The sequence below is a fragment of the Anser cygnoides genome, chromosome 27 (genome assembly GCF_040182565.1).
Source record: "Anser cygnoides isolate HZ-2024a breed goose chromosome 27, Taihu_goose_T2T_genome, whole genome shotgun sequence".
Lineage (NCBI taxonomy): Eukaryota > Metazoa > Chordata > Aves > Anseriformes > Anatidae > Anser > Anser cygnoides.
Window position 1 is genome coordinate 2,660,038 of NC_089899.1, and position 23,239 is coordinate 2,683,276.

Sequence of the window (23,239 nt, forward strand, 5' to 3'; positions counted from 1 at the left end):
TGATGCTCCCATGAAGAATAATTTATGTTGATTGACGTTATTTAATTCCCTCTGGATGCAGCTAATGATTAAGTGATGCCAGGAAATTTAAAAGCACGTCCTACCTGCGGACTCCTCTAAGCTCCTTTGGAAGGTTTTGAAAAGCTTCCAATTTCCAGCACAAAACACTGCTACTGATCTCTAAGCACCTTCCTTGTCTTCCCCCTCTTCCTCCCCTACTTCTTCCCCACCCCAAAGGAAGCCAGAATTAAATTAGAGAGCTCAATCAAGGCCTGGGGAACTGAGTTCACAGCGGCAGAGCACTGCTGGGAGGATGCTCGCCTTCCAGCAGCTCCTGGCAGGGTAGCTGGCTGCAGGACACCCTGCCTGCGATCCCAAACAGGTTTTTAGGACAGCTGACAGTTTGATGAAGCCCGTGAATGGGGTTTGGATTGATTTCAGGGACCGCTGGGGAACATTTCAAGACGCTGATGGGGTCCTTGTGGTAATCAGGACCTGCTGGATGCAGAGTGGCACAAGTTGGATGGCAGCAGATGGGAACAGAAGCGCCAAGCCCTGGGCACCAGCGGCTGTGTGAGGATGGGCCCTGGAGGCGTCTCTCAGGCACCCAGTTGTGCCAGGCAACTTCATCCACAGGGGAACTTTGCTACAGGGGAAACATTATAGGACCAGGCATCTGGGTGTAAAATTAGGCTGCAAACCTGTTCCAAAACCAGTCCTTGCATTTACACTCACAAGACAACATTGCTGGCATCCTTAGGTTAATCAGACACGAGAAAACACACGCTTCTGCCCTCGCCTGCCCCCAAACCCCTTCCCCAGCACGCCCAGCCCAGCAGCCCCTCACGCACCTTTGCCCCTGCCATGCAGAAGCAATTTATATTGGATCCTTTTGCCAAGAGAGGAAACGTTTTGCTTTTATTTGTCAAAGGAGTTGTCCTCCTATCTTCTGCGGACAGGCTCTGTGTCTCTGTGAGGATTTGCCTGCATGGCAAAGATTTACTCTTATTCCAAACTAAATTCAAGTCTGCAAGCTGCTAATCCAGCATCTCTACAGCAGGATAACCCATCCAGCATAACCACATGATTCCTCTGTGTGGACAAGACCTCACAGGCAATGTGTGGGGCAGTAACTGAAGAGGAAAAGGAAATTTTTCTGTTGGCAGCTCCCAAATTTTGGCAGATTCCTCCAGGCAGCTGCAACTCAGAGGGTTAAAAAGCAACCCCAAGCAAGGAAAGACTGAACATCGCTTCAAAATGCTGAGAAATCTTCTCATCAAAATAATGTCAGAGCCTGTCACGGTGGAGGGAAAACAAACGCGCAATACATGATGGTTCTGCATGAAATGTAAAACGCTGTTTAGTTAAAACAAAACTCTTTCAAAGCACCCGAATGGGGAAGGGGAGGGTGGGGGGAGAGGTAAAGGCAGAAAGCACTCCGCTCTCAAAGCTTAAAAGATATTTAAATGGAGAAACCTGTTGAGGCGTGCACAGCCCTGTCTCCGTTTCCAGCAAGCGCTCCGCAACACCCCCGGCGCAGCGAGCGGTAATTACTGTCAGTCAAGGAGACGGGAGCCCCTTTGCCCAGAGCTCAACGGCCTTCCGCTGGCTTCGAAGCATCCCCATCCTCTGCCACAGCAGCTGCAGCGTGATGGGAGCGGAGCAGCCTTTGTGAAGCAGCCAGAAGAAGAAGAAAGTAAGAGGCTATGGTGCCAAATGGATCCGTGATGAATTGCTGCCGGCGAGGTGCTGGATCCCTGTAAGTGCAGCGCTTGGCCCTAGGTTTGTTTCCCATGCCGTGGAGTCCAAATGCTTTTTGCAGGGAATGCACCAAAATGCTGCAGGAAGGGTGTGGAACACGGCTTTCAGCATGCCAGTGCACTGCTGTACCCCGACACAACACAGCTCTGGCTGGGCTTCTGTTCTCCAGGCAAACCTTTTGCAGACCTGGCTCTGAAGCCCAAGAGGAGATGGTAGAAGGGATGCAGGCAAGAGAACTGCAGTCGATGGAGAGGATGCTACAACCTCCAGGGCTTCATTGTCCTCCAGCCTGCTGCTGCAAAGCAGACCAGGGCTTTTGCACATGGCTCTTATACCATCTACACGCGGTCAAACCAATGTCATCTCCTCGTCCCTGCCTATATGTGAAACAGATCCTTTTAACATGTAATAGTTAATAATAATTGCCCAAAAGGACACCAGCTTGGAAGGCAATGACAGAAACCATGGCTAAGGAAAGAAAAAAGATCTGTTTAAAATTGGGGAAGATCAGCATACCTGCAGAAAGAGCCTTTCATGGACATGTCTTTAATCTTTCCCGCTTCCAGACCTTAATAGCAGAACCTGATTCGAAGACTTGGTGATTGATTTCCAACCCAGACACAAAGTGACAGGCTCATTTTCGAGCATTGCACAGCTATAATTCCGTGTTTTATTTGTTATTATTTTAACCTGCTGATGGAGTGGGGCTGTATTCAAGGTAGCGGGTAACAACTCTAGCTCGAAGCATTATTTAGAGTTAGGTGTTTAGAGCAAGAGCCTCGTGCCTCTTGATATTTATGAAGAAGATGTGCCTGTAGCTGCAGCACTCGTATCTTATTTGTTTGTTGTTCAAACAAAGGATCAGGAAATTGGATGCTGTTTCTAGCGAGTGATATCATCTGAACTGTTAAGGGAAGGCCACTGGTCTTTACCTGTTTCTCCAGCACAGCAGCGAGGAGGGTTGTCTCCAGCTCAAGGTGAACGAGTCACCTTGTGAAGTGCTTCATCTCTGCAGCCGGGGACAAACCCACGAGACAGACCAGACTCCCAGGGCTCAGCAGCATCCTCGAGCCGTGGGGCCCAGCCCCATTGCCTACCACTGAACCTGTCCGGTATGCCTGCCTTCTCATCTGCTGGAGCTTCTCCCCATTGCATACCTTAATTTCCCCTCTTACTTAAGCTTAAATTAACAAACCTTGCCTTGCCCACCATGGAGAAGAGTGCACAGCACTTTTTTCACTCAAAATAAGATTGTTGGAAGGAAAACCTTCCAGTCAGCTTCAGTGAGAGCCCTATTCCACCGGAGACCAGAACGAAAAATCCTGCGGTGGCTGACAGGGCTTTTGTGGGATTAGGGCCTGTTTATGTAGCCAGAACAGAGTTGTGCTGGGTTCCCCCCTTCCGTGGGCCAGGGAAGAGCCTTAGCCCCAGTCTGCCAGCTGTGAAGCTGTGCCTGGGTGGTTTTAAACCTCAGCTAACATACCTTGCCTTGCAGCATGACTCCACAAAGGCGATGGTACACAACCTCCTGCCCTCTGTGAACTCGCCTGTGAGCTCCTAAATCACTCTGGCAGCTTGGAAAAGTTGATTCAGCCCGAGATACTCAGCCTGCTGCAGCAGCAGAAGCTGAGTAACAGGCTATTTGCTCAAGCAATGAAGTTTAACCTCTGCCGTGCTTCTGTAGAGCAGACAGCAGCAGCATTGTGCTCACAACAGAAAACAAGATGCAAGCAGGGATTTCTGGGCGCTGCCCAAACACCCCTGCGACAGCACTACACTAGGCACAATAGAGGATATTTTAACACAGCCCAACAGTTCATGCTGAGACGTGGAACGTCTCTACGAAGTACTCAGCATCATTATTCCAGTTTCTCGTTAACCATGTAGAAGACCAAACGCTGCCTGCCTACAAAAAGAGCTCTGTCGGGCTTTGCAGGGAAAACCAACCCATTACAGCCCAGTGGGTTAAGCCAAGGCAATTTGAAGTGCATCCAGTGTTATCTGCTTCTTGAAGATCTCTCCTTTACTAGTCTTTCACGCTGTGCCCTGGTCAGGAAGTGCAGGTACAGGAGCGCAGCCCCGGCCACGTGCTGGGCACCCCGAGCGCTGCTGTGACTCACAGCACACAGCGAGAGACACGCAACTGCTCTGCAACCTGCCAGTTTGCCAATCCAAGAATGAAAGGGGACGAATTAAATATATATATCCCACCCAAGCTGCTACCAGCTCTGTTTTGCCAGAGTGTTATTCATAAAAACAATCTCTGGTGCCAGCTCTGGTTCCCAGCCAGGGCTGCAAACTAATGAAATTGCCTTTTATACCGAGCGTGCGAACAAGCCTCCTGCCTGCAGGAGCGGGCCAGATTCCTCACTGTCATCCTTCTGGGGGTGGTGGTAGCCGGGTCCTTCTGGACTTGACAGCAAATAGGACACGGAATTGAGGGCTGAGCTAAAATTGGTGGAGCAGCTCTGAATCCTTTTCAAAGGAGATCGCAACAATGAGGTTGGTGAGGGAGCCTCGACACCCCGCAGCCATTCAGCTGGCCTGGAGGGGCCGAAGGACAGGGGAGAAGCAGAGAATTAGCAAAGTGCTTCCAAGAGGAGTGCTTAGAAGAAAGACGGCCATCCTTGGAGGACAATAACCCTCAGCACTGCTCAAAGACATTCGGATCTGTTTTGTTCTCTGTGGGTTTTCTCCCACCTGCAGCCCAACCAGCTTCTTAACACCACCAACGGGGCATTCAGCAACGTCCTGCATTACCAGGAGTGTTACTGGACTGGGGGTGTATGGTGAAGCTCTGCTCCCTGGTGACATCCCTCCACGTTAGGACGTATGGGGAAGTAAGGAGCGCTCCAGAAGGCACAGGAAAGCACATTAACACACCCAGTAGTTCACCAGTAAGCTTCTTGCCTGGTTGCAGCAGGCAGATACTTCACAGAGGGCAGAGGAGGGGAGGTTGGCCCCCCCGGGAGCCTGCTCTCGCCGTGCGGTGCTGGTGTGCCCAGCACCATGCTGAAGTGGTGCACAGCCTCCTGCCCCAGAGGTGAATTCCCCAGGCTGTGCACCCAGGGTCAATTCCTCTTCCTTCATACCAGCCATAACCTTCACGTCTCAGCTGTCCCAACCCAGAGATGGGGCTCTACAAGAAGCAGAGATTTTCCTGCACTGGAGAGGAATATCCTTCCAGGGCCTGACTGTGAGAGCTGAGGCACTTCAGTGCTATTGTGGATTCCTATCCACAAGTCAGCTGCTTAAAAACGACGTGCTGAGGCTAACTTTGAAGCACTACGTCCTTTAGTGGATCAAATCTGCAACCCGCCTGTGCTCCAGTTCTCCACTGCAGAGAATGGAAACGGTAAGTGTGTTAAACCCGAGAGGGGTTCATCTACCACTATGATGGGGCTAAGAGAAGGCAGAACAGCAGAAGGGCAGCGGGGGCTAATGCTGAAGTGACTGAGATGCAGCTGAGCATCAGCTGGGCACTGCATCCTCCCCCAGCCTGACGGGCTCGGAGCCACATGCATTAAACTCTACGCAAAGCTGCAGAGCGCAGCGCTCCCAGCTTGCTTCTTACACCCAGCCTCCTCTTTTCCCTTTGCAAAGCTGCTGCCAGCCTTTTTTGTTTCCACTAAACGTGGCCCTCTTGTGTTCATAAGCAAAACCTGGAGAAACCGGTAACAAACGCTTTTGAATACAAGAGGGTTATTAGAAAAAGTGGCTTTTCCACACCCTAAACTCCATTCATAAAGCTGAGGGAGCCATAGGCAGCATCCTACAGGCATCTGCCCCAAATCCCACAGGAGCAGGCTGAACATCAACACGAGCATCGCGAAGGTTTCTGGCTTCCCTCCCACCCCCACCTCCCTGCGGTTCAGAGACAAAGACTCCTCAGAGGTTTGCAGATCTAAACACGCGGTGCTTGGAAGAAATAAAACCCAAGTGCTATTATCTGAAGGGTGGAGAGGAAGGCCGGCAGCAAAGAATAAAGATCAGCCTGGTGCCACCCCGCGCGCGCGTGTGTGCACATGTGCATGAATGGCCACATGCACACCGAGGGAGCCTGCAACGCAGCTCAGATGTGCAGAAATGAAAGGAGCAGTCGTTTATATTAGGGTTTCCATAGAGACCAAGTTTGGAAAGAATTAAGGTGGAACGATTATGTATGTTTTGAAGGGCTCGAGATAAAAATAGCCCTGCTACGCGCTGCATGGACTAATTAGACGATGATCCTTGACTTCGAGCTCTCCTCGGCGATACAGTCAAGCTGGGCTCCTGGGCTTGCCCGCACTTTCCCCCGTCCCTGCTGGTGTGCAACAGAGAATGAAGTGCCTAGGATCGGCAGCGATCCAGAGCCCCGACACCCATTTCCCTGGCAGGCTGTTACGCTCTTCAAAGGAGTCACCCGCTACCACTCTGCTAGCTCAAGCAGAAGCAATGCGTGCTCCAGCCCTTCCGCTGTCAAACCTGCTGTCACCGACAGCCAGGCAAAACACTCCGGGTCACAACACCGGGCTTTTGCCGTAGTTTTGCAAACATAAAGAAGGAGAAAGGTAAGGAGGAGTCCAGTGACAAGCAGTGGTGGATTGCCACCAGCCGTGGCAAGGAGACACTGCCCCAGGGCTAATCCAGTTCGCTGAAACCAGCACAAAAGCACCTCCCCGGTCACAGCACGTGCTCGCCAGTTTGGGAAGAGGCTGTATGACCTGGGGTTTCCAGGAGCTAAGGAGGTTAGCAGGGAATGTCACGTACAGGGCAGAGAGAGGGACAGGGGGAGCATAACCTCGACACGACATGCCCTGGCATCGGTCTGGCACTGCTTTCCTACCCAGATACAAAAGAGAAAACAGAATACAAGGAAAGGGAAGACCTCAGGAAAAGAAAGGATGGGTCAAACTGGTGCTATGGGAAAAATCCTCTTTTGAAAAACTCAGAACAAAATCTTCTCAATACTGCATTTTGGAAAAAAAAAAAAAAGGCATTTTGTTTAGAACTGCAATAACAGGGTAAATGCATCCAGAAAAGCAACAGAAAGTTTTGCTTTGGTGTGGAACAAATACAACTCTTTGAGTCTAATTACTTCTACTCCTGCTTTGGCAAGGGATAATGGAAAAACTTCGTTTCAGGTGGCCTCCCCCCAATACATCACTCCTCGGTTCCCTCCAGTTAAAGCCACGAAACAAATTAGAAGTCTCACTCAGCTGCAGTCCTTAGCCAGAAGAGCAATTTCAGTGCTGCCCTCAGCCCAGCTGTCTCGCAGTCTGGCTATCTAACAAGCCACAACGACTCTCAATATATTTTTCCTAAAGCAAATTCCTAATGATGGTTATGAAAACCTCCTTATGGTTTCCCAGCTGATGCAAATGTAGCATACAGTAACCGGCCGTTCACACACCAACATTTCTAAAAGCAGCCTCTGATTTTTGGGGGCTCTGCGTGGGTCCCTTCTGAATGACCCCAGGTGGGTTTCAGGGACTAGGAGCACAACACCTTCGTAACCACATCGCCTGCCTCACACCTGAGTGCTGCTTCAAGGCGCTCCCCAAGCAGGCACCGACACCTTCGCTGTCACCGTCACTGCCTCATTTACTTTTTGATGGCTCTCACCCAAGGGCCGAGGGGAAAAAATCCCCTTTTCTCTTTAGCTTCTGAAGCCTGACAGACAGTGGCAAGCGATCGCAAAAAGAAGAAGGGCTCCAGATCCCCCGTAGTTTAAGAAGGGGAATAAAACTGAACAGCTTTGATTCACAGGGTGGCTCCTGAAAGGAGCTCTTCAGACAGGATGGAGGTTTCTGCCTCTGCCTCCCACTGTAAGAGCTCAGGAAGCAAATTAAGGGAACATTTTTCTCCTTGCACAGAATAATTCCGTACAACCTCACCTCTTTGAAGGCAGCGACTCCTTAAGTGTCTTTAATACAGAGGCCAGCTCCTGTTCTTGGCAAGGGTAAAGTAAGCCTGGTGTAGCATCATCAGTTTCTGAGTGTGACTCGTGCTTTCCTCGGGTCCAAGTGATAAGAGACTCAAGCATCTCGTTCTGCTTCCCACGGCACCCCCTACAAAAGATCAATCCTGCCTGAGTAAAACAGAGAGCTGCAATAGCTTGAATTTAATTCAAACAGACAGCATGCTCCTCTCTGCAAGCAGCACCAGGGCTCTGGCATCTGCAAAGGTTCAATGTGACGCAGTAAACTTGAGTCAGGCCCGCAAAGACACGATTGATGAGGGCAGGAATGGGGAGGCAGGACACGTCTGGCAGACAACGCGGGCCTAGAGTGTCCTGTGTTGCTTCCTGTGTCAACACGAGGTGGGGGGGATGTAATGTGATTTGACATGAGCAGCAAGAATACAACTTTCCTCCTTCCAAAACAGCAAGTTTCCAACTTGTCACCTGTTTCACTTCAGCCAGCGAATTGCCTGATAGATTTAAATTTAGCCTGGTCTCCTATCAAACCAGGTTTAGATGATCAGTGTGCACACTCGCATATGTGTACCTATACACCTCTCCCCGTCATTTTGGACTTGCTCACCAATCCAAGTCCAATCTGACAGAGAGACAGAAGTCTCTACAAGGTTAAACCCCAAGTGACAGGGCAAAAAAACTGCTGAAGTGTCAGCTCAACCCTTACTACACACTAGAGAAACCACCCCAGAAGGGACTGAGCAGGAGAGCCTTGCAAGCAGGCTTTCCCCCAGCCTCGCAGGGACAAGACACTCCAAGCTCTGCTTAGGATTTCCTTCCTGTGTTGCCTTCCCCCAGCACCCTGCTCTCCAGAGCTGCTTTCAGCTCCATCACACCTGCCAGGGTAAGCTGTTCTTCATGAGGGTTGATTATAGAATCATAGGATCATTTAGGTTGAAAAGGACCCACAACATCATCAAGTCTAACCAGCACCTGATGCTACCAAGTACACCACCAACCCACGTCCCTAAGCACCTCGTCCACGCGTCTCTTAAATACCTCCAGGGATGGTGACTCCGCCATTTCTCTGGGCAGCCCGTTCCAATGCCTAACCGCTCTTTCCAAGAAGAAATACTTCCTGACACCTAATCTAAACCTCTCCTGGCTCAGCTTGAGGCTGTTATGGCCCCAACAACCTCAAAAAGGCATCCTTGACCTTGGGGAAACCGCGACACGTACCAGGGTCTCTTCTGAAGAGCCAGTGGCACCTAACACCAATGTGCCCATTTACCGATGCACCTGAATTTCATGGGACTTGTACTGATGCTTGAGTGCAGCCTACGGGCCTGAGGTCAGAGCTCTGCAGCAGTTAGGATTGAGTTTCCAGCTGCTGTCTCCCCAAAATCAGGCCTCAGCCTCACCTTATCATCACCATGGTGCCTCCAAGCCATGGGCAGAGGTGGGCCCCCCTGTGCCAGGCGCTGTACAAACACAACCTTCGCGGGCTGCCTCGACTTGCTCGCCATCAGCTCAGACAATAACTTGGGCAGGAATTTGCCTGACCCTCCCGACTATGCCAGGACTTGGCCTTTTCTCAGCAATTATCTCCTGCAAGGGGAAAAAAAGCAGCTTGGCGTTCAGCTGTCAATACACGTGAAGGAGCCCGGACCCCCCCGCTTCCCTCCCACTCTGGGAAGATTAACACCAGCTGCTGCAGGTGTTGCCAGGGCTCCTGGGGAAAGAGTACAACAAAAATCCTCTGCTTGAAGGTCACCAGCCACAAAGTACCATGTGAAAGAGCGGGCAGAGCACACCAAAGATTAATGGCACTTCAAGGTTTAGATCTGTCTGCGCTGGGAGGGTCTGTGGAGAGAACCAATAAAGGCTAATATGATTTTACATACAAATGAATCATTTCAAGGAATGAAAAGCCCCGAACGAGCCTCTACGTGGCCGTGCTCCTGTCCTAAGGAGCAGGGGGAGGTATTCCCCACTGATTTGCAGTGTGTGTAATTAAAGAAGAGAGATCACGTTTTTCACAGGCTGAGCCTGTGGGTTTTTGCTGTCCTTCGCTCAGGCAATAACGCCAATGTCAAGAGCACGACTGGGGCAGCGTGGCCCCGGGCGCAGAGCAGGGCCGGGTGCCCCAGGCTCTCACCCTTGCTCTGACACAGGAGGCCGTGTGGCCTTGGAGAATTAATGCCTCCTCTCCCTGTCCCTGTTAAAACAAGCACGCCGACACTGTCTTCCCTTGTAAAATGCCCTCGGAGCTAGCAAAGAGGAGTGCTGCATTACAGTTATTGCTCCATCTAATTCCTTCACCTGCCCTCCTCAAGGTAATATCTGAGCATCTCCTAGACCCGCACAAAGCGATATGACTCATGTCTGTCATATGTGACTCCTCTACGATTCCCAAAGGGAAAATTAGATATGTGGTGGCGTGTTTTGTTTTGGCAGGGTTGTTTCATGCCTGGGCTCTGTTTCTGGATGAAGGGCTCCCTGTGTGTGTGTTGCTTTTTTTAGCCAGCTACAGCGCTCTGCGTCTACGTGAGAGAAGCGAGGGTGATGAGCTGCTTGGAAACCAGGCAACAGGCAGCCATTTCACAGGTCGGGGGGCATTCCGGCCTGACATTCAGAGGCAAAATATGCCTGGAAGAGGCAGCTCCAGTGGCACCAAGCTAGGGAAAGCTGAGTTAGGGCTGGGCCTCTGTCCACCAAAATTCCCCTGGACTTTTATTTCTACTTTGTCTTAACTCCTGTCCCTTTCCTGAGATTCAGGAGAGAGAAAAACAGGCGTGGAAAGCTCTCCTTCCCTCTGCTCCCACTGCCAGCTGAGGCCCTGACCTCTCTCCCTCCTGGATGGGGATGTGTCCAAACATCCAGCCACAGCTCCTCTGTCTGTCTGTCCGAAGGGAAGTGATCCGGCAGCACTGCCCCTTGGTCCTCAACGTGCCACGCTTGGGAGCACAAGAGATCCAAAGCAGGAGCATTGCTGGGCATCAGGAACTCTGATCTTCTTAAGCCTCTGAGGCAGGAGAAGGTGGACAAGGTCTTCGCCCATCATCGCCACATGCAGCCCCTTTCCTGCAGAACCAGGGTGGTGTAAAGAAGCTCAGATGCAGATTCTCAAGCCTGGAGCACGGTCAGCCCAGTGCCTCCTGTGCTGTGTGGTGGCAGAGATGTGGGAGAAAAGGGGGATGCAGGATTTTTTCCTCAGAAGATGTTTGGGACTTTTTTCTTTTCTTTTTTCTTTTCTCCTTTCTGGAGGAACTTTTGCAAAAAGTACCATGAAAGGAAGTTTTTCATTTCAGGAACATTTCATTTTAGGATCTTTCTGAAAGCTCCAAAGAAAAGTTGAGTGCTCTGGACCCAACTTTTCAATACTCTGAAATGAGAATTTCCCCCCAACCTTCATTCTCCCTGTCATAAAAGACCTATTTCATGGCCCATTTGGAAAATACTACTATTTTTTTTTTCCCCATTCAGATTCAAAACAAAACTCACATTTCTATAAAGCCTCGGTATTTCCTCTCCTCGGTGCAGTCTGTGCTGAGACCTCCTCGGTTTCCTGCAAGGCACCTACTGGACAGCACCAGGCGTGGATAGAGCCTGCAATGCAACAGTTAATGTGGTAATACTCCAAGGATTTTGTTTAGAGTTTTATAGCATTACATACCAGCCTTATTGGATTTAAATGGTTTAAATTAACTGGGTTATTTAATGGATTGTCCAGATTAGGCAGGAATCTGCAAAGGCTGTTACTTCAAGAAGAGCAGCAGCTGCATTGGAAGAAAAGATCTCAAAGTAACATTAATATCCTGGAGGCTTGCAAGTCCTGACAGGCCACTCCTGTCCTTTATTGACATTCTCTCATATGCATTTAGCCAGGTTTGTGTTTAGTTTAATAATCTCCTGAAAGTTTAATTGTTGCTTTATTCATCCATGACCTTTCCTTCTCATCTGGAGACATATTATTGCTAATCTACAAATTTCAAGAACCAGATTTATTTGCAAAACCAATTATTCTGCTATGCAAATCTCCTCTCTTCCTGCAGCCTGCATGAACAGGGCTTTTTACAGCCATCATAAGATATAGACACTATTCAAATATTTAAATGTAAAATTTATCTATATTTCTTTTCAAGCATGCCCAGGTTCTATGTGGTGCAAAGTTAATTAACATCTTCAGAATCAAATGCAGGTTTCCTGACCTTGATCCAGGCCTGACAGACTTTAACCTCCAAAGTCCTCATTTAACCACAGGGGAACTGGAACTACCAGCAGAGCGGAAATCACTATCGGTAAACTTCTAATGGAGAAACACGTCCTCTCCATTAGTGTCAGACGTGACAACACCACCACTTCAGTCCCAGCGACACACACACAGGTTTCCTGAGCTGTCTGCAGATGCCTGACCCGAAAGAGGAGCAGATAAGCACTCCGAATGAGTTTTTGCTACAGATCTTCACCCCCAAAACATTCCTGGTGGCACTTTCCCCATGGAGAGATGCCTCTTCTCAGCCTGAGGATTTATAATCCTGCTGGCGTATGGCAGGAGACAAAACACTTCATAGAATCATAGAAAAATTAAGGTTGGAAAAGACCTTCAAGATCATCTGGTCCAACCATCACCCTACTACCAACATCACCCACTAAACCATGTCCCTAAACGCCAGGTCCAACCTTTCCCTGAACACCCCCAGGGACAGTGACTCGACCACTTCCCTGGGCAACCTGTTCCAATGTCTGACTGCTCTTTCTGAGCAGAAATGTCTCCTAATTGTTTTAATTGTTGAAGAGTAGTGCTCTTTGTTCAATTCTTTGCTTTAATTGTTGAAGAGTAGGGGCATGACGCTTCCATTTTTCCACTCACCAGGAACATCGCCCAAATGCCAGGACTTTTCAGCTCGGATGGAGGGAGGCTTGCCAGATCCCTCAGGACCCTGAGATTCATGTCATCAGGTCCCACAGACCTGTACCTGTTTAGATTCCTCATGTGGTCTCAAACCTGCTCTTCACTTACAGTGGGTGGGACTTTGATCCCCCAGCCTCCATCTATGGGTTCAGGGAAATGAAAGACTTGGGAAGCCCATCTACCAGTGCAGACGGAGGCAAAGAAGTAGTTGAGTACCTCAGCCTTCTCCACGTCGGTCATTACCAATTACTCAGATACAGAAACTCACTCCTAATATAAGAAATTAGCCACCTACAATCGCTCACACACTACTATTTTCACCCCTCGGTCTATTTTCACAAATGTTAAGGGCGCATGGTAGCCCTCGGGGACTCCTCCTGTCACCCCACCGCAGCAGCCCGAAGGAAGCTGGGTCCTCTCTTGTGCTCTTCTTCGAGGCTCTGCGCAGAAGGGATGCCACCTCTCGCACAAGGGCTGGGGAATGGGAAAGAAGCACTCACGCAACCTCTGGGAATTGGCAAGAGTTGTTTATTGCCTGGACATCTTGCAGGTAAGCCTGCGGGACGTCTGCAGTATTTGGTGGCTCCAAGCTAATGCTTGGGATGGAGCCTGAGCAACGAGTAGGGAGCTGGGTGGGCACTCCTGCGCCGCTGTTGGTGCTCTCAGATGGAAGAGAGCAACGACATGCTGCGGTAGTCCCACGTCTGTTCTGGTGGAGGTGGATCCACTTCCATTTGTTCTTCCACATCTTCTGGTGGATTCGTCTCCATGGGCTCCACAGTGCTTGGCAGAAGGATGAGCCAGTCGTTGCCTGGGACTGCCCAGATGGGATGCCTTCCATTGGGAATGTTTTCCGGCCAGGGTGCTGAACCACGAGGTCGTCCAGTTCCGCCCCCAGGACCCATGCCACTGTTGGTTTGATTTTCACGCATGGATTTGAGGCTGCTGTCTGTTTTATGGCCATGCCTGGGTCCCACGCTCCGTTCTGTACCACGGGCATGCCTCTGCCCCCCACGGCTCTCTGTCTGATGTTCCTGACTTTGCCCCATGCCACCGTTACGCCGATGGGAAGGCCCAGGCCCCCTGTTGCTGGGTGTTTGAGGGGGTGGCCTGTTCCCCGCGTCACTGCGGTACCTGTGGTACTGCTTATGTGTGCCTGAGGGCTGGGCACCAGGGGTCTCTCGAGCACTGATGTCTCTTGTGCTGCTGGCACCATCCCTGAACCCACGACACATCTTGTGAGCTGCATTCCTTCTTGGTGCTTCTTTGGATGGCATCGCTATCCTTGCACACCAAGGAGGGCCGCTTCTCGCCTTTCTGCTTCTAGTCGTCTTCCTGCCGCTTACGCTGGCTGCCAGAAGAGCTAGTCGCTGAGCGAGTGGTGGGCCAGCTGCAGGGGGGCTGTTTTATAGGGCCCGCAGCAAAGGCGGGGCAGCGGTGCCCACTGTGACCTCAGCAGGCCTCTGTGATGGAGTGGCCCATGCGTGCCCAAAGGCAGCTGTGTTGGGAGCAGCCCGGGAGATGCCCTCACATGAAAGAAGGAGGAGGGCTGGGGGGGGCTGAGGGCCCCTTTTCTGGGGCTGGCTGCCCTGGACCACAACAGCTGCCCTCCACCTCCCATCCTGTGCCCTGGGTTTATTTTTAACAATGGTTTTTATGTAATTTCCTTCTATTCTTTAAGGAAAAGAACAGAAGCAAGGTGTATCTTCAGCCCTAACGCCCATGTGCGCTTTGTGCTCTGAGTGAAGGATTTCTTCCTCACATCACATCTAACCTAAATCTCCTCTCCATCTGTTCAAAGCCATTACTCCTTGTCCCATCGCTACGCTCCCTGCTAGAGCCCAGCTCCAGCTTGCTTTCTTCTGAACTTGGAGTTGCTCAGAGGCTCTAGAGGTCTAGGGACTCGAGACCTCTTCCCAAATGATCAGTATCCACAGCACACAGCATTAGCTTTAGCTATCCCCTGCCCCAGTCTCCCCATCTCCAGTGACAGCAGGAACGCTACCTGCTTGTGTTCACTCAGGCTGCAAAGATGTGAAGTGCTCCTACTCCTGCTCAAAAGCACAGCCGCTGTCCTACGACTACGAAGCATCATTACCACAATTACCAGCAAGCAAGAAATCAACATTTTATACTAAGCCTCATGTCAACGAACAGCATTATCAGGGAAGCTTGCACAATTAAACCATAATTCAGTGGATGGATGTTAAGTACTTTACAGATGAGCAAATTAAGAAAGCATTAGCCACAGGATTCGAGGAAGAGGTGACAAGGGTGCCAGCTAGTGACCAGTGAAGTCCTGTGTGTGCTCCCACTGCTCAGGAGGGTCCCAGGCAGCCACCAGGCTGCAGAGGAGCCAGGAGCCACCTCCTCCCCTGGATAATTCTCAAGATGTGGAGGAGGAAGTAGAGACTAAGAGGGGGAGACTTAAAGTCAGAGGCGCTGCAGATAACGCAGGATTATGTTTGCTGGAAAGTGTCTTTATTCCTGCTCCACCATGCAAAATGTTTGCAGTGCTGGGTCTGGACAAAATAACCAGAGCAGCACCAGCTACAGATGGGTCCCACAGGGCCAGAAAAGCACCCCCAGGCTACCAGGAGATGCCATGGTTCACTCAGCTACGTACCCACTTAGACCTGACTGAGAAAAAAAACACTCCTGATTGCTTTGCTGCAAGCTGCTAGGACAGAAACAGTTCCCTATCTTGCCAATAAATCCCCACCACCAGACTGATGGACAGTGGACAACTCCAGCAGTCTTCCATTGAAATGGAATTACTTGCGGACATGAAAAAAGACTGGAAATGGGTGTTGTGGGAACATCCATCTCCTGTCCCATGTGCTGACGCAGGGGAAGGAGGGAGGACGGGGACAGTTTGCTTACTTGGGATGTAACGGAGAGCTCGGCTCTTACACACTTGTGGCTGCATCAGCCCTTTTCCATGGATCCCCCAGAGCTCAGGGATGGGAACCGGTCATCTCCTGGCAGCCAAAGCAGCGAAGGATGCCACTGGCTTCAGGAAGCTCTGGCTCAAGCTTTATATATTTCAGATACGCGTGGCTTTAAGCTGTTTTCCACAGTCTGTGGATTGTTTCTCTTGCTCAAATAATTTAGCTTTAACCTGAGGCTGTGGGCTCAATCCTTGCTGTCAAAACCCAGTGCGTAGCTTTGCATGCAGCTCCTGCGGGTATGGGGGAATACAGCATGAATCTCTCTGACTCCTTCAAAGTCTAGCAGAGCTGCTTTATGTTTGTAGAAATCGACATAAATAAAAATAAATCTGACAGGCTTTAGTCTACATTTCTTCAGTATATCCTCCTCTGCGCTGGATTTACCTGACTTGGTTTATATCTAACAGCTTCGATACAGATATGTTTACAGTGAGACAGACCCCAATAAATATTAGCGGGGATAACGGTTCGCTCAAAAAAAACAACCATCCAAGCAAAGCAACCTGTAACGTGCAGCCTATGGGCCCTGGTGAAAGCAGAGAGACAACCGAAATCCCAGGCTGGGTCTCCCAGCTGGCCCCCAGCCCGTTCCTGGGGCTGTGGTGCCAGGGAGCACACATCACCCCGTTGGGTACGTCTACCCGATGCGCTCAGCAAACCAGATTGCTTTAATTAGTATTAGGAATTTAAGTTACAACCCAAATTGCTTTGTTTTCCCTGCTCTTTTAGCTTGAGTTAAGAACTACTTTTTGTTCTTCTTAGTGCAGGCAAACAAGGCTCATAAAACACTGTAATAGTGTCCAATTACACTTGGAGCTGGAAACCTTAAAGGTTCCAGCGAGAAAAGAGGCCACGTTCCCCTGCTGCTGCATGTACCATGTCGTGGGCATAAATGAAATGTGAATTACACCACTTTTACCAGCGTAAATGATTACAGAGGAGCAGCAATCCAAGGTGAAGCCGAGCCTTTAGTAGGTTTATTTTAAGCTCAGACACCATTAAATATGACAGAAACATGAAAGAAACTTCCCCTTGGTGACATCTGGATGAAAATGTGACTGATTTTCTCATGCCCTGCAGCTGGACTCTGGCACCTGGACTGGGCTGGCCACGGGCAATCAGTGCTGGGATAAATGTCTCCACGAAGGGCCCGACATCATTCGCAATAAAGGGCCAGTCAGTTTGCCAGAGCTGTTTGATATTTTTAGGTTTTTGTCACAAACGGATTCTCATCTGGCCCCGCAAAGCTGCTGGTGAGGCAGAACTGCACCGAAACTCAACTTCTAATCTAAGCGTGTGTCTAATCCATTAACACCGAACCTCCTGAACATCAGTGGGTAGCATTGCTCTGATCTAATGCATATTCAGGCAGGCTCAAGGCACTGAGAGAACCAGGCTGAGGTTTCACAAGATTAAAGCTTTCAGGGCAACTTCGTCCTCATTCCTCGTGCACGGCCCCTCCACTGTGCTGACGCTGCCAGCCGTAGGGCCAGGCTGAGAAACATCTTTCCGAAATAAGGTGTCGACCTCGTCACTTCCCAAAGCCGGAACGAGTGACAGCAGCCTTTCAACTGGCATCAGCAGCTCAGCTCCTGTGCCAAAATCTGGGGGCACAGGGTCCTTTGTTTCCAGATTACACTCATCTTTTCCACTTCTCCTTCAAATGAGATGAATCTTATAACTGGCCACACAATCGGAGGTTTCCAAAACATCATTTACACAACCGGGGCTGCAGGGGGGAATGCTATTTTTCAGGTCAATTTGTGAGTCATTTGGCATGCCAGTCAACCAAGTTTCACTCACTTGGAGACAATATATCCGAGCTATAAACCCTAACCTTGAAACATAACTCACCAACTTTAGCGAGTAGCCTGTCATCGCTGCGAGCAACGATCCTTAACCCCTTATCTAGCTCTGGGGAACCATTATCTGCAGTTGTTAATTTAAGCTTGTTTTAAGTAATAAAAAAGTATTTCTTTCTGCTAGAAATGGGTCACTAATTCTACTGCTGCTTCATTATTCAGTTTCATAATAATAGTTATTTCTATTGATTTCTCATCCAATTAAAATTCAAATAAATATCACACAAGCCAATTAATACACCCACTGGCCAACTTTCCAAACGTTTTCACTAGCCAGGGAAGAGCCAGAGAAGCCCCTGAAAGCAATGAAGCTGAGTTTAATCCACCCCTGTTGGCAAAGTGTCTTTGAGCTGTGCACGTTAACTGTCACCCTGCCAACAGAGAGGGTGCCAGGCAGGGACAGCCAGCCTGCATGGGACAACCGTATGGGATGGAGCATGGCATTGTCCTCACCTATGGATGTTGTCTTCCTCCTTTAAGCAGTCTCTCGAGCAGCATCCTTCAAGTCCACTTAGTTTTATTTTGCACATAAACGTGCGTAGGCTGGTTTGCATCCCTGCCTGGGCAGCCACTGCTTGCTGCAAGGCAGTGAAGGTTGGAGGCAGATGCTGGCACTAAGTAACATCAGCCAGGAAGGGGGCCAAACGCGCTGCTCACAACTATCAGATAACACAGCAACGTTCCCTCGCAGCAGCAGGCTCCAGTAGTCTGAGAACAATGAGACCAGGCATCAGTCACCAATATTTAGAGTAGAAAAGTTCCAGCAAACAAAAGCTGGCTGACCAGGTTGGGAATATAATCATCCACAAACTTCTGAGGCTAGCACAATGACCACAAAGCCCTCAAGCGATCCATCTGTCAGCTGGGAAGATGTAATTCAGACACTGAATGGAGTCACACTAGTGGACAGCTCTATGGGAACCAATTTACTTGAAGAAGGAAGAGAGTTTAATCAGTCAGGGCTCAAAAGGCATGTAACTCATGTCAGAGGAGAGCAAAACTGATTGTACACTCATCACAGGTGAACAAAAGATCAGGGAAGACAAAACAATTACAAGCAGATAATGAAATGGATACTCAGCAGCACAGACAGTGCCTCACGAGGTGTAAATCTGAGCTAACCACGTTCGGAGCAGCGGGAGTGCAGGAGGAAGGAGGAGCAGGAGCTGCCAAGCGGGCAGCAGCACTGGGTGCCGGGCAGTTGCTCCGTGCCACCGCGTCCCCACGTGCTGGAGTCCCCCCTGGCTCCACGAGAGGGATGACCCAGACCCAACGCTGCCCTGGAGACGGTGTGGTTTGGTAGCCAGCACCTCTCCAAAGCTCCTTTGGGGCTCACGCTGTAAACACGAAAAAGTGGAGGAACGTTGAACCCACTTCCAATCCCACCACAGTTCAAAACCAGTTTTAGGCTGGGCGGTCCTGCTCTGCTGGAGACTCAGCACTTGTTTTGCAGGGATACAAACCACTGTTCGCCAAAACACTGTCTCTGAAGAAATAGTTGCCCCAGGGAGCCCCGAGACACAGTCAGGGGGAGAGGCGGATTAGAGGAACCCGTCTCATTTTGCAGCGGAGCAGCTGGGAATGTGCACACACCGTGGGCGACGACGACTCAGCTGAGACAGGTTACAAGCAGCTGATGGAAAGGAATGCCTCAAACCGCTCCCTGTACCGACACAGACATCCGGCAGGATGCTTGCTCTGCTTTTCTAGCACCTTGTAGAGCACAGAAAAAAGGAGTTGGGCTTTTCCACCCCCACACGTTTTTTTTTTTTCTTCCTTCTTTTTACCAGCGGGGCTGAAAACACCAATTGTCCTTTGCACACAGTGGGTCATCTCAAACCCCATGTGGTACTTGGGATCCTGGAGCCAGGGGCTGTGGGGGCCGTGCAAAGCCCCGAGCAGCACAAGCTGCTACCCTCACGCGAAGTCTGGGACTTTGCAGCTCTTGGTAGGGTTGCAAGGGGCACTCGCTCTCCTGCTGCTGCTTCGCTGTGCCCCGGCGCAACAGCCGCAGTGCAGAGGGCCTCCGGGATGGGGGCGAGCAGAGCGCTGATGGAGAGCACGAGATAATTATCTCCTTGGGAGGCTGGTTTCTTAGAGAACAATGCTTATCTTCCCATCTCGCCTGACGATCCCTTATCATTACCCAATCCTCCTGGGCTTTGCAGACATTAGCTAATCTTGTGATAAGAGATTAAGAGGAAAGCCAAGACACATTCCCAGCCATTAATGGCGATTCCCCCAAAGCCTGGGTGTGTGACGCAGAGACCCAAGGATGCCTCGCTCTGTTTGAAAGAGGCAGGCAGAAACCCGATTATTCCCAGCTGACCTGCTGGGTACTTAGTCATGGTCGTTGAAGTTGTTTTAAGAAGGGAAAAATATTATTATTAGGAGGAGCTGTGCTAGAGCAGTATAGCCATAATAGCTAGTGCTTCAAGAATGCCCACAGAGAGGTAAACGTGCTAGAGGGCAAAGCAACGTTCTGGTAATGTTTCCTGCATGCGAAGCAGAGCAATCTCTAACGGGAAGGTCAGACTCTTACTACAGGTTGGGATAAACCACACCAAAACCAGTAGTTTTTCAACTGCTATTCATTGATAAAATAGTTGCAGTAAGCACGTGTCTATTGAAAACAGAAAGGAAATGCAAAGCTGCCCTGAGTGAGAAAGCTTTGAGAAGGGGAAGGGAGGAGGGGATTCACAGTTTAATTTCAAGAGGTAATGAGAAAAGGGGCAGAGAAGGACAGTTGAACACAACCATGTGTGTCTTGTAGGGAGGCAGGAGAGAGGAACAGGCTTCTGATCTGTGCTTACATACAAAACGGTTGGAGCTGCTGTTTTAGGTTTTTGGGCTTCTGCCCTGCTCCAAAAGCCAGGCCTTTCTACATCTACGTTAGCATCAATTTTCCTCCCCACAAGAGCCATCTACAGTATTTGACACCACAGTTGGAAGGGCAGAGAGCAGAGCAGCAACATGCTTTCTGGACTACTGATGGCAGCACTGCCCACCCAGGGAGCTCACAGGACTCAGCGAGGGTGGTGACCAAGTTTCACAGCAGCGCTGCCTGTCTTAAAATCGCCTTTGGGAAACTGCCCTATGCTCAGAACTTGGTGCACCACATCAGCATAAATACAGAATCCCACCAACAGTTACAGTTTCCAATACGTTCAATGCCACGTGCTGTTTTCTGCACACAAATAGCACATTACATTAGCACAAATTACTTTTGTTTTCAATAGAACACATACCAAAGAACAAAATGTCTCTTGCCCAGGACAACACAAGGTATGCTTTCTGGCTTGCTTTCCACAACGGCAACAGTTTTTGAAAACAAAAATATCCCAGAAATGGTCTGTGGTGCAGAGACCTACATGTGATGCAAGGACCACAAAGCAGACCATGCCTTTGCTGTAGAATCAGAGAGCATTAAGGAGAGAGTCTCTGAGACGCATCCTGCTTCACTGGCTGCAAAAATTCTCTCTCCTCGAACACATTTCATTCTGCATTAAACATCACGGTTTCTGAGAGCTGCTCCCGTACAAAACCAACACTGTTACTTATGAAACAATGCATCAAACCCACTGATGGGAATTGGCTCTCCTGGCAGCATAGCCAAAACCACCCTTTCTCTTTTTTCCCCTCCTGTAACAAATGGCCTCCTTCCCCAGTCATCTGCATAACATTTAAAGGTTAATGTCTTATGTGGCATGACATGTAGTCAGTTGCCTTCTTCAAAGAAAGCTTAAAGCTCTTTGGAGACCGGGTTCTACTTTCACAGTTATCTGTCTACAGAGCAAACGCATTTCAGATGTGCAGCCAGTTTCTTCAAAGACCGGGTTAGCTAAACAAAGGGTTACTGGGTGCAATCTTAAAGAATGTTAGTTCCTGATCGGCTTTCATCTATTTTATCGTCTCTTCCTTAAATTTGAGGATGCCTTGGACTGTGAACAGAGTATTGGACTGAAAGACAGTCCACAGGCACCAAGGAGGGCTGTGCTGTTTAATGGACAAGGAACTGGCCTGGAACTCGGGGAGCCTGACACGTCTCAGCTCCGCCACTCTCCATCCTATCCCCTGTCACTTCTCTAGCTGTCTCACATCCCTGAAACAACGGTAAGGACTCACCTCCCTCGTAGTTCCAGGAACCCCACGTACCAAGGAGTTCCAGATAAATACATCAGCCATTTGCCCTAACCAACTCCAGGCATCCCCTCGCCCTCTGATCCCCAAAACACTACTCACCCCCCGTGATACGGGACGTCTCTCCTCTGGGAGTTTGTATATTTTGTTTTTGTTGACAAGAAAACTCTGGACAGGTAGCTTAGGTTAGCATGCTTAGCTTCCAGCTCACTTCTGATTGCTTTTAGCACCTCGATCTCCCTTGTCTTGCTGGGATGGCACGCAGCTGCCAGTAGCGTTGGTAAAACACCTGTAGGAGAACCCAGGCAGAAGTTACTTCTGGGAAACATTAAGAATTATTCTGATTAATCTATGAGAGTGACAAGATGGGCAGAATGACAAAGTCAAGCGTCAGGCCACACAGTGCATGTCACAGAGACACTCCACGGAGACCTGTGGTGAAGCAGAGCAAATGTACCGGGAAATTCCTCAGAGACTTTTAGATGTTAAGCAAGAAAGAAAAACAGTGGAGGAGGCTGCCCGACTCTGGGTGGTTTTAAATGGAACAGCCTGATTGCTTCAAAACCGTTTTCTGGTTGCTGATGGTATTTTCCCTTCCACAGGATGTTTTGAAATGTATACCTTTGTTTTGAAAGAGCCCACAGCTCGTCCCCTTGGGATTCCCCACAGGGCGGAGGCTTCTGCGGCACACTGAGGCCCACTGCCAGCTCCGTGTGGGCCAGGGAGCTCTCCTGAGCAAGGGAAGCTGGCAGGGGACATTTTCCAACCCTTTCAAGACCTTCGTAGGCTGCCAGAGTGAAGCAGAGAGGCCTCGGTGTAATGGAAACCCTGTCCCCAGGGAGGAAATGCAAACAAAATCCTTGAGGCCCTGGACTTATGGGGGGAAAAAGGTGACTTACTGTGTTTGTACAGTTGCACTGCGAGAAATGGCTTAGCAAAAGAAAAAAATAACAGCAAAAGCACTTCCCCTCACAGCTCCCTCTTTGTCTGGAGAGTCCTGGTTGCTGACACAGGTTTTGCTGATGTTAGTGCTATGAAACAGCTGTGGCTCCCTGAGGAGAAGGGGCCTGATCTGTTATACGGGGACAGGGACAAGCTAGGGCAATCCCCCTGCACTGTCCTGTGCAGGAACACCAGCAGAGCCTCTGGTCTGTACAACAGACCCCAACCTGCAGGTTCACACTTACCCAGTGTCACGTCTCAATCAAATACTGTTGATTTCAGGAATCTTTCCTGCCTGGCCCTTCTCGTACCACAGCTTTGTCATTCACTACAGCAGGGTCAGAATGAGATCCTGAACAAGAGCAGGATTAGCCCCTCTAAGGCTCTAAGTGAAGGCTGCAGGATTTGGCCTTGGTGTCAGCACTTCAGACTGAGGTGTAACTGCCTTTTTTTTTTTTAACTGCCTCTTTCCAGCTGGGAGAATAACACTTTGGCGAGTCAATGATAAAATGGTTTAATGTAATAAACATGAATCTGTCAGACTCAAGTGCCCTAAAATATTCCAGGCTGCAAGTGCAGGACCAACACTGAGCTTGTTGATACAGCCTCAAGCCAGAACTAATCAGACATAGACACCATTTGCTTTCAATAGAAATTACATTCAAGAGGGCTGCTTCCTGCTTGCAGGGAAAGATGGGAGGCGAAACAAAGTGATGTGGCACACTGAAAGCAAAAGTTCTCTCCCGTCAGGCTAAACATCACGGGGTTTCAG

General features: G+C 49.7%; 1 long non-coding RNA gene across 2 annotated transcripts in view; it reads right to left on the reverse strand.

Moving 5' to 3' along the window:
• LOC106044979 (uncharacterized) overlaps window positions 1-23,239 on the reverse strand; it is a 63,593-nt gene that overhangs the window by 16,526 nt on the left and 23,828 nt on the right. Inside the window, exons 5-6 of one of the 2 annotated variants that reach the window (XR_010826788.1) lie at window positions 21,628-21,814; window positions 15,922-18,093 (exon numbers count right to left, since the gene is read on the reverse strand). This is a non-coding gene — a long non-coding RNA (uncharacterized lncRNA). Of the gene's footprint in view, window positions 1-15,921; window positions 18,094-21,627; window positions 21,815-23,239 lie in introns of those variants that run through there. The other variant, XR_010826787.1, reaches the window with a different exon arrangement.